The 7,601-nt window shown below is 38.6% G+C and overlaps 2 pseudogenes; both read left to right on the top strand.

The window, feature by feature from the left end:
• Positions 1-1,114: 1,114 nt before the first annotated feature.
• Positions 1,115-2,122, top strand: LOC141425894 (putative vomeronasal receptor-like protein 4; annotated as a pseudogene).
• A 1,441-nt stretch (positions 2,123-3,563) lies between these two features.
• LOC141425464 (RAD9, HUS1, RAD1-interacting nuclear orphan protein 1 pseudogene) lies at positions 3,564-4,713 on the top strand (annotated as a pseudogene).
• The last annotated feature ends 2,888 nt before the right edge of the window (positions 4,714-7,601 follow it).

The raw sequence follows: 7,601 nt of genomic DNA, 5'->3' as shown, positions 1-7,601 counted from the left end.
ATTTTAGATCTAGGCCAAATGCAGCAATGTGGTTGAACTTGGATCACATGACAAGGGGAGAGCACATATGGGAGATAAAGGAATAGGTAGAAAACCCAAAACATGAAAGCGCTTGATGTCACCAGTGCAGAGGAACTAATATAGAAACCTTAAAGTGACAGAGGTCAACATGAGAAGGGGATCAGGAACCAATGTAAAGATCAGTTAGAGTTGAATCAACATGGGTCGTAACACATGGGTACACGAAAGCAATAGTAGGAATCTCTCTGTATAGTTATCCTTAACTCAACTAGCAAAAATGCTTTGTCTTCGTTATTATGCTTATGTCTTTCTTCAACAAAACTAGTGATAAGGGCAGAACAGTACCTGCCCAGAACTGAGGGGGGAAGAGGGAGAAGGGTGGGAGAGGGAGACAATGGGAAGAAATGACCCAAACAATGTATGCACCTGTGAATAAATAAAAAAAAATAAAGTCTGAAATTTTACAAATTAAAAAAAACTACATCTCTAGAAATATTAAAGTACCTAAATCAAAGATATAAAACTTGGATCCAAGAAACAAAACTAGAAGTTGGCATATTCACAAAAAATATGAGATATATTGGAATGTTGAAAAAATGAAAGACACCATGGAAGTTGAAATGTAGATAAATTTGAAATACTAAAAATGTTTAAGCAACAGGACTTTACAAGCAGTGTATATGCAATGTATGAGAGAGGGAGACAGATTAAGCATGAGCCTCAAGCATTTGAAATTGTATGATGATAATACAATGAAATTTAAAAAAAAGAGAAATTCTAGTTCTGAGAATTATGGGTTCAATTTAGCCATGAATCAACACACTTGAAAATTCTGAATAGAAAATTTAAATACTTGAATACAAAAAGTCAAGATGGCATTTGAGACTATATAGAGTAACCCATAAGGAGTGCCACAAAAGAAGGAATAGAGTTCTTTGGATTAAATCTGCACAATTACATATAATGATTGTCCCTTGTATACTAGAAAAAAGTGCAGTGACATGAAATATTTTTGCAGATTCATATTACCATTAGTGTGTTTTCTTCAAAAGGTGTTTGCTGGATCCACATTGTTCTGCCTATGAAGTAAGAAATGCTTTTGGAGCTGGTCAAGGGAATGCTTAATCTCTTTCTAAAGGGACTTGGGATTGTAGGGAACATCTGTTTTTTTGTGAATTATATGTGCAGTTTTCAGGGAAGCACTGAGAAGAAATGTATACATTTTGTCCTCATCCATTTGACGTTTACAAATATCATAATACTTCCTTCCAAAGGATTGCCAAGGACAACAGCAGCTTTTGGATGGAGAAACTTCCTTGATGACGTAGGCTGTAAAATTGTTTTTTATCTGTCAAGGGTGGCCACGAGCTTTTCCACCTGTACCAGCAGTCTCCTCACAGTGGTCCTGGCCATCATCAGTCCCAAAGCCTCTGGTGGGTGAGAATCAAGCCGAGTTCTGCATGGCACACATCCTTCCCTTGTTACTGTTCTTTGGGATATTCAATTCCTTAAGAAGCATGAACTTGTTACATTCCACCAGAAAAACCAGCAGGAACATATCACAAATCACTGAAAGTGATAATATTGTCATTATTGTCATTTTCTACCAAGAAATGAGAGAATAAATCAGATTTTTCTAACATTCATGGCACTGAGAGATGCTGTGTTTCAGGCCACCGTGGGTGGAGCCAGTGGCTACAAGGTATTTCTCTCTACAAGCACCACCAGCATGTCCTCTACCTCCAAGTTACTCTACGAAACAACTCCTGAGATAAAAGCTGCTCAAAGTGTTCTCCTTCTAATGATTTTCTTTCTTTTCTTTTACTGGACAAATTGTTTTATTTCCTTGTATTTAACTTTTTCCACCTTTGAAAATTATTTCATAACAGTAAACATTCAAGAATTTTTGACACTTGGTTATGTGATTCTTAGCCCCTTTCTGCAGATTCACAGAGATGGACATCTGGTTGTGTTGGCATTCTCTTTGGGACAGGAAAACATCAAGAAAATTTATGCTTCATTCATCTTTTCAGGATGTTTGAAAGAACTCTTAGTTCTGTTATGCTGTGTGTTAAACAAAAGTGTCCCCAAACTAGCTTAATGTATAATGGTTTGTTCTTAGACAATATTCCTACTGACCTGCAGCCCTAAGCTGACAGATAGCTCATAGACAACTAGAATGAAACAGATACCTTATTCTCCACTCTGCCACCCTCAAGAAATGACTTAAATTCTACTAATTGTGAGCCTGGTCTTTCACAACCACTGTTCTAATAGTATGGAACATGACAACACTTCAGTAAATTTTTCATCTAACATTTTTTGTCAGAAATTTTCTTTGCTCTGAGCTGGATGAGGGTTTGGTGCAGATTCACAGGAAGCAATGGTGACTTGACTTTTACTCACTGGGAGAGGTCATAATGCAATTCCAGAAAGTGAAATCAAGTTTTTATGGTTAAGATTTCTTTTCACTTTTTTTAGTGCTAGGCAGAGTGGGTGCTTAAGTTGTGGTCTTTAAAAAAATTACAAATTGGTAAATGTGTGCTTATCTTTAAGGATGACTTGAGTGTAAAATTGTTTGTAAATACTTGAAAAATTAAAGGATTTCTTTCATATTATGAAAAATTACTAATAAATCTATTCTTTTTGCCAAGGATTTCCATTTTAAGGAACTGATCCTACAGATACACTTTCCCTCTGAGGAAAATATTTTATAATAAACTGTTCGTTATTTCTTAAACAAAATTTAACATAAATACTAGAACAAAGAGCTAATTTTCTCTTTTGGTTGCTGGAAAATATTCTTAAGTATCCCCCTATAAAATGGAACTTCATAGAGTTTATGAAAGAATGGTGACTTCAAAATGTATTCTTATAGAATTATAAGATATAATTATAATCCATAGAAGACTAATGCAAGAGTAATAGGATTCAAAATAGAGTGCAACATGGGTTTTTGTTTGCTTTTTGTAGTGCTGGGTATAAAGGACAGGGCCTCACACTTGCTAAGCAAGTGCTCTACCACTGAGCTATACCCAACTCCCAACATGTTTGAGTAAATACAGGAAGAATATCTGGAACAATGTAAGAGAACCTATAAAAACTAGGTATCTGAATGTAGAGTGGATAAATTTTTATTTTTTATCTTTGTATATTTTCTGAATTATTAAAAATTTAAATTGGACGCCGGCGGGTAAGGCGGCCTCAGCGGCTGGCTCATGGGGCGGCGGCCGTGGGCACGGGGCCGCTGGGCGCCCGCGGCCCGGGTGGGCGGGCGAGGGGGCAGCGCGGGGACCCCGCGGCTCCTCGGCCTGGTGGTTCCCCGCCCTCCTGTCCTCCATCTGCGGCCCTCAGGCCCCTTTCCGGGTCCCTCCGGCTAGGCCGAGCTCTCAGGCTGGCGTGAGATCGAGTTCGAGTCTTTTTCATCCTAAACCCGCACGCACGCCCCGTAAGCCACGGCCTCAGCTCTTCACATCCCTGTCCCTCCCAGAACCGAGCCTTCAGGTTCACGAAGTGCTTCATTGTGTCCTCTGTCAGCAGAATTCGTTGAGCTGCTGTGTGCCGGGCACTGCCGGGCTCGATGGCAGACAAGGTTCTCTCGGTCCTCCTGTGTACGTTCTAATGGGGGAGAGGGGAGCACGGACATTGCCCTGAGTCAGATAAAGATACATGTGAAGGAGCAAATAAGGGCATGGGTTGGATTTGGAGCCTCTCCTTCAACCCGAAGGCAACCAGCATCATGCAGTTACTAACTGATTGGCATTTACCTATTGATGCCTCCCAAAAAAAGACCTCAACAAAGGTCCCTGAAAGCCCAGCTGCTATTCCATCAACAACCATTGGAGGGCCCCAAGCACCCCTGTGTAATGCCACAACATCCCATCACCCACACTCTACAAGTGCCCAGCAAGACCATTGACCACACCACCATCACTTCCTGGGTAACACCTCAGTTTGACACCACAGCAGAAAATAGACTCCTGGCCCCTCAGAAACATCATCACCGAGACCGTCCAAAACATTCAAGTCGAAAATCCACCCGCAAGTTTCTACATCTAGCCTTTGAAAGACCACAGTCTTCTAGTTCCAATCAGTCAGAAAAGAACATTTCCAGAAGAAGGCCTTTAGTTCCAGTGCTCAGTCCCCAGAGCTGTGGGGACTGTCAGTACATGCCCTTCAAAGCTTACCTTATGTGTGCACACCACCTGATATTCAGACCCCAGAATCATCTGTGAAAGACAACACCATACCCCCAGATCAGCGAGAAAACAGCCTTCCACGCTGTATCCTTCACACAGGAACAACCAAGAGCCCTGAGCCTGGGCCTGTTCTGGTTAAAGACATCCCTGAGGACAAGTATGGGATAAAGGTCACGTGGAGGAGGCGAAGGCACCTGTTTGCCCATCTCAAGGAGAAAGGGAAACTGAGCAGAAGCCAGTTCCTTGTGAAAAGCTGACTGGTTGCTCAGACATCAGCCTTATCAGCAGTCTCAAAAAGATCTCTTGCTGATTTTTGTAGAGTTGCTAAAGTTATTTTTCTGGCTCATAAGATAGCATATTGAAAAAGTAAAACTGGAATAACATCAAAAGGAAAAAGGTTTAACTAGAGCCCTAGAATTGTAAGGGAATCTACTTCCCAGGTTTGCTTTTTAAAGTACTTTGTGTCATAAACAATTGAGGTTAATGTCATGAACTGTTTGCTTCCTATTTTTCTTGCATTAACTGTTTAAAAATCTCCAATATCTTGTAGTGTTTAAGATGTATGTAAATAAATAGTTGCAGAAAGTTTTTAGAGAAACCTAAAAAAAAATTAAAAAAAAAAATTTAAATTTATTTTTTCAAAATGAATAAATAAATTATGTTTGAAAACAAATTGTGACTTGTTACTAAATATCATTTCTTAGTGTCCTGGTACTTTTAGTAATGCTTGGTCTCTTTGTCATTAACGAACTACAAAATTAATTAAATGAGGAATTCAATTCTTAATTTCTTAAATTGGAATCATTCAATACAGATGCTTGGATTGAATACATAGTTCAAGCAATCAAATATCTGATGAGGCCTTTTTGAAAAGCAATTAATAATACTTTACTCTTTAAGAGTCTAAGAGAACAAAATATTAGAATTGATACTGATGGGCTTATACTCCAATGTTAAAGAATACTCCACCATATTTCATTACTACCCCTAAACATTTGAGATTACACAACTCTATTTAACAATGATGAATGATTAAGTTTGGTTTGGTTTAAATATAATATATACATAAATATAAAGATTTTAAGTAAGCTTTTTATGTTATAATGCTATTCTATAAAATGGTAAAGAGCTTATCTTCCTAATACAATTGTGACTTGCATGGATTCAAAGTCTACACTATTTATCTGAGCTTCCTAGTATCCTTCTCTTTATTTTTTTTATTTTGTTATTCATATTTGCATACAAGGCTTGGGTCATTTCTCCCCCCTGCCCCCACCCCCTCCCTTACCACCCACTCCGCCTCTTCCCTCTCCTCCCCAACCCCTCAATACCCAGCAGAAACTATTTTGCCCTTATTTCTAATTTTGTTGTAGAGAGAGTATAAGCCATAATAGGAAGGAACAAGGGTTTTTGCTCGTTGAGATAAGGATAGCTATACAGGGAGTTGACTCACATTAATTTCCTGTGCGTGTGTGTTACCTTCTAGGTTAATTCTTTTTGATCTCACCTTTTCTCTAGTTCCTGGTCCCCTTTTCCTATTGGCCTCAGTTGCTTTTAAGGTATCTGCTTTAGTTTCTCTGCATTAAGGGCAACAAATGCTAGCTAATTTTTTAGGTGTCTTACCTATCCTCACCCCTCCCTTGTGTGCTCTCGCTTTTATCATGTGCTCAAAGTCCAATTCCTTTGTTGTGTTTGCCCTTGATCTAATGTCCACGTATGAGGGAGAACATACGATTTTTGGTCTTTTGGGCCAGGCTAACCTCACTCAGAATGATGTTCTCCAATTCCATCCATTTATCAGCGAATGACTGCATAACATTCCATTGTGTATAGATACCACATTTTCTTAATCCATTTGTCAGTGGTGGGGCATCTTGGCTGTTTCCATAACTTGGCTATTGTGAATAGTGCCACAATAAACATGGGTGTGCAGGTGCCTCTGGAGTAACCTGTGTCACAGTCTTTTGGGTATATCCCCAAGAGTGGTATTGCTGGATCAAATGGTAGATCAATGTTTAGCTTTTTAAGTAGCCTCCAAATTTTTTACCAGAGTGGTTGTACTAGTTTACATTCCCACCAACAGTGTAAGAGGGTTCCTTTTTCCCCACATCGTCACCAACACCTGTTGTTCGTGGTGTTGCTAATGATGGCTATTCTAACAGGGGTGAGGTGGAATCTTAGTGTGGTTTTAATTTGCATTTCCTTTATTGCTAGAGATGGTGAGCATTTTTTCATGTGTTTTTTGGTCATTTGAATTTCTTCTTTTGAGAAAGATCTGTTTAGTTCACTTGCCCATTTCTTTATTGGTTCATTAGTTTTGGGAGAATTTAGTTTTTTAAGTTCCCTATTTATTCTGGTTATCAGACCTTTGTCTGATGAATAGTTGGCAAATATTTTCTCCCACTCTGTGAGAGTTCTCTTCTGTTTAGAGACCATTTCTTTTGATGAACAGAACCTTTTTAGCTTTATGAGGTCCCATTTATCTATGCTCTCTCTTAGTTGCTGTGCTGCTGGGGTTTCGTTGAGAAAGTTCTTACCTATACCTACTAACTCCAGAGTGTTTCCTACTCTTTCCTGTATCAACTTTAGAGTTTGGGTCTGATATTAAGATCCTTGATCCATTTTGAGTTAATATTGGTGTAGGGTGATATACATGGATCTAGTTTCAGTTTTTTGCAGACTGCTAACCAGTTTTCCCAGCAGGTTTTGTTGAAGAGGCTGCTATTTCTCCATTGTATATTTTTAGCACCTTTGTCAAAGACAAGTTGTTTATAGTTGTGTGGCTTCATATCTGGGTCCTCTATTCTGTTCCACTGGTCTTCATGTCTGTTTTTGTGCCAGTACCATGCTGTTTTTATTGTTATTGCTTTGTAATATAGTTTGAAGTCAGGTATTGTGATACCTCCTGCATTGTTCTTTTGACTGAGTATTGCCTTGGCTATTCGTGGCCTCTTGTGTTTCCATACAAATTTCATGGTAGATTTTTCAATCTCTTTAATGAATGTCATTGGAATTTTGATGGGAATTGCATTAAACATGTAGATTACTTTTGGGAGTATCGACATTTTTACTGTTGATTCTAGCAATCCATGAGCATGGGAGATCTCTCCACTTTCTATAGTCTTCCTCAATCTCTTTCTTCAGAAGTTTATAGTTTTCCTTGTAGAGGTCATTCACATCTTCTGTTAGGTTTACACCTAGGTATTTGATTTTTTTTGAGGCTATTGTAAATGGAATTGTTTTCATACATTCTTTTTCAGTTTGCTCATTGTTAGTGTATAGAAATGCTAATGATTTTTCTATGTTGATTTTATATCCTGTTACCTTGCTATAGCTATTGATGATGTCTAGAAGCTTCTGAGTTGAGCTTTTTGGGTATTT

Source organism: Castor canadensis, chromosome 8 (assembly GCF_047511655.1).
Source record: "Castor canadensis chromosome 8, mCasCan1.hap1v2, whole genome shotgun sequence".
Lineage (NCBI taxonomy): Eukaryota > Metazoa > Chordata > Mammalia > Rodentia > Castoridae > Castor > Castor canadensis.
The sequence above is the reverse complement of the archived record's forward strand: the minus strand, read 5'-3'. Positions and strand labels throughout refer to the sequence as shown.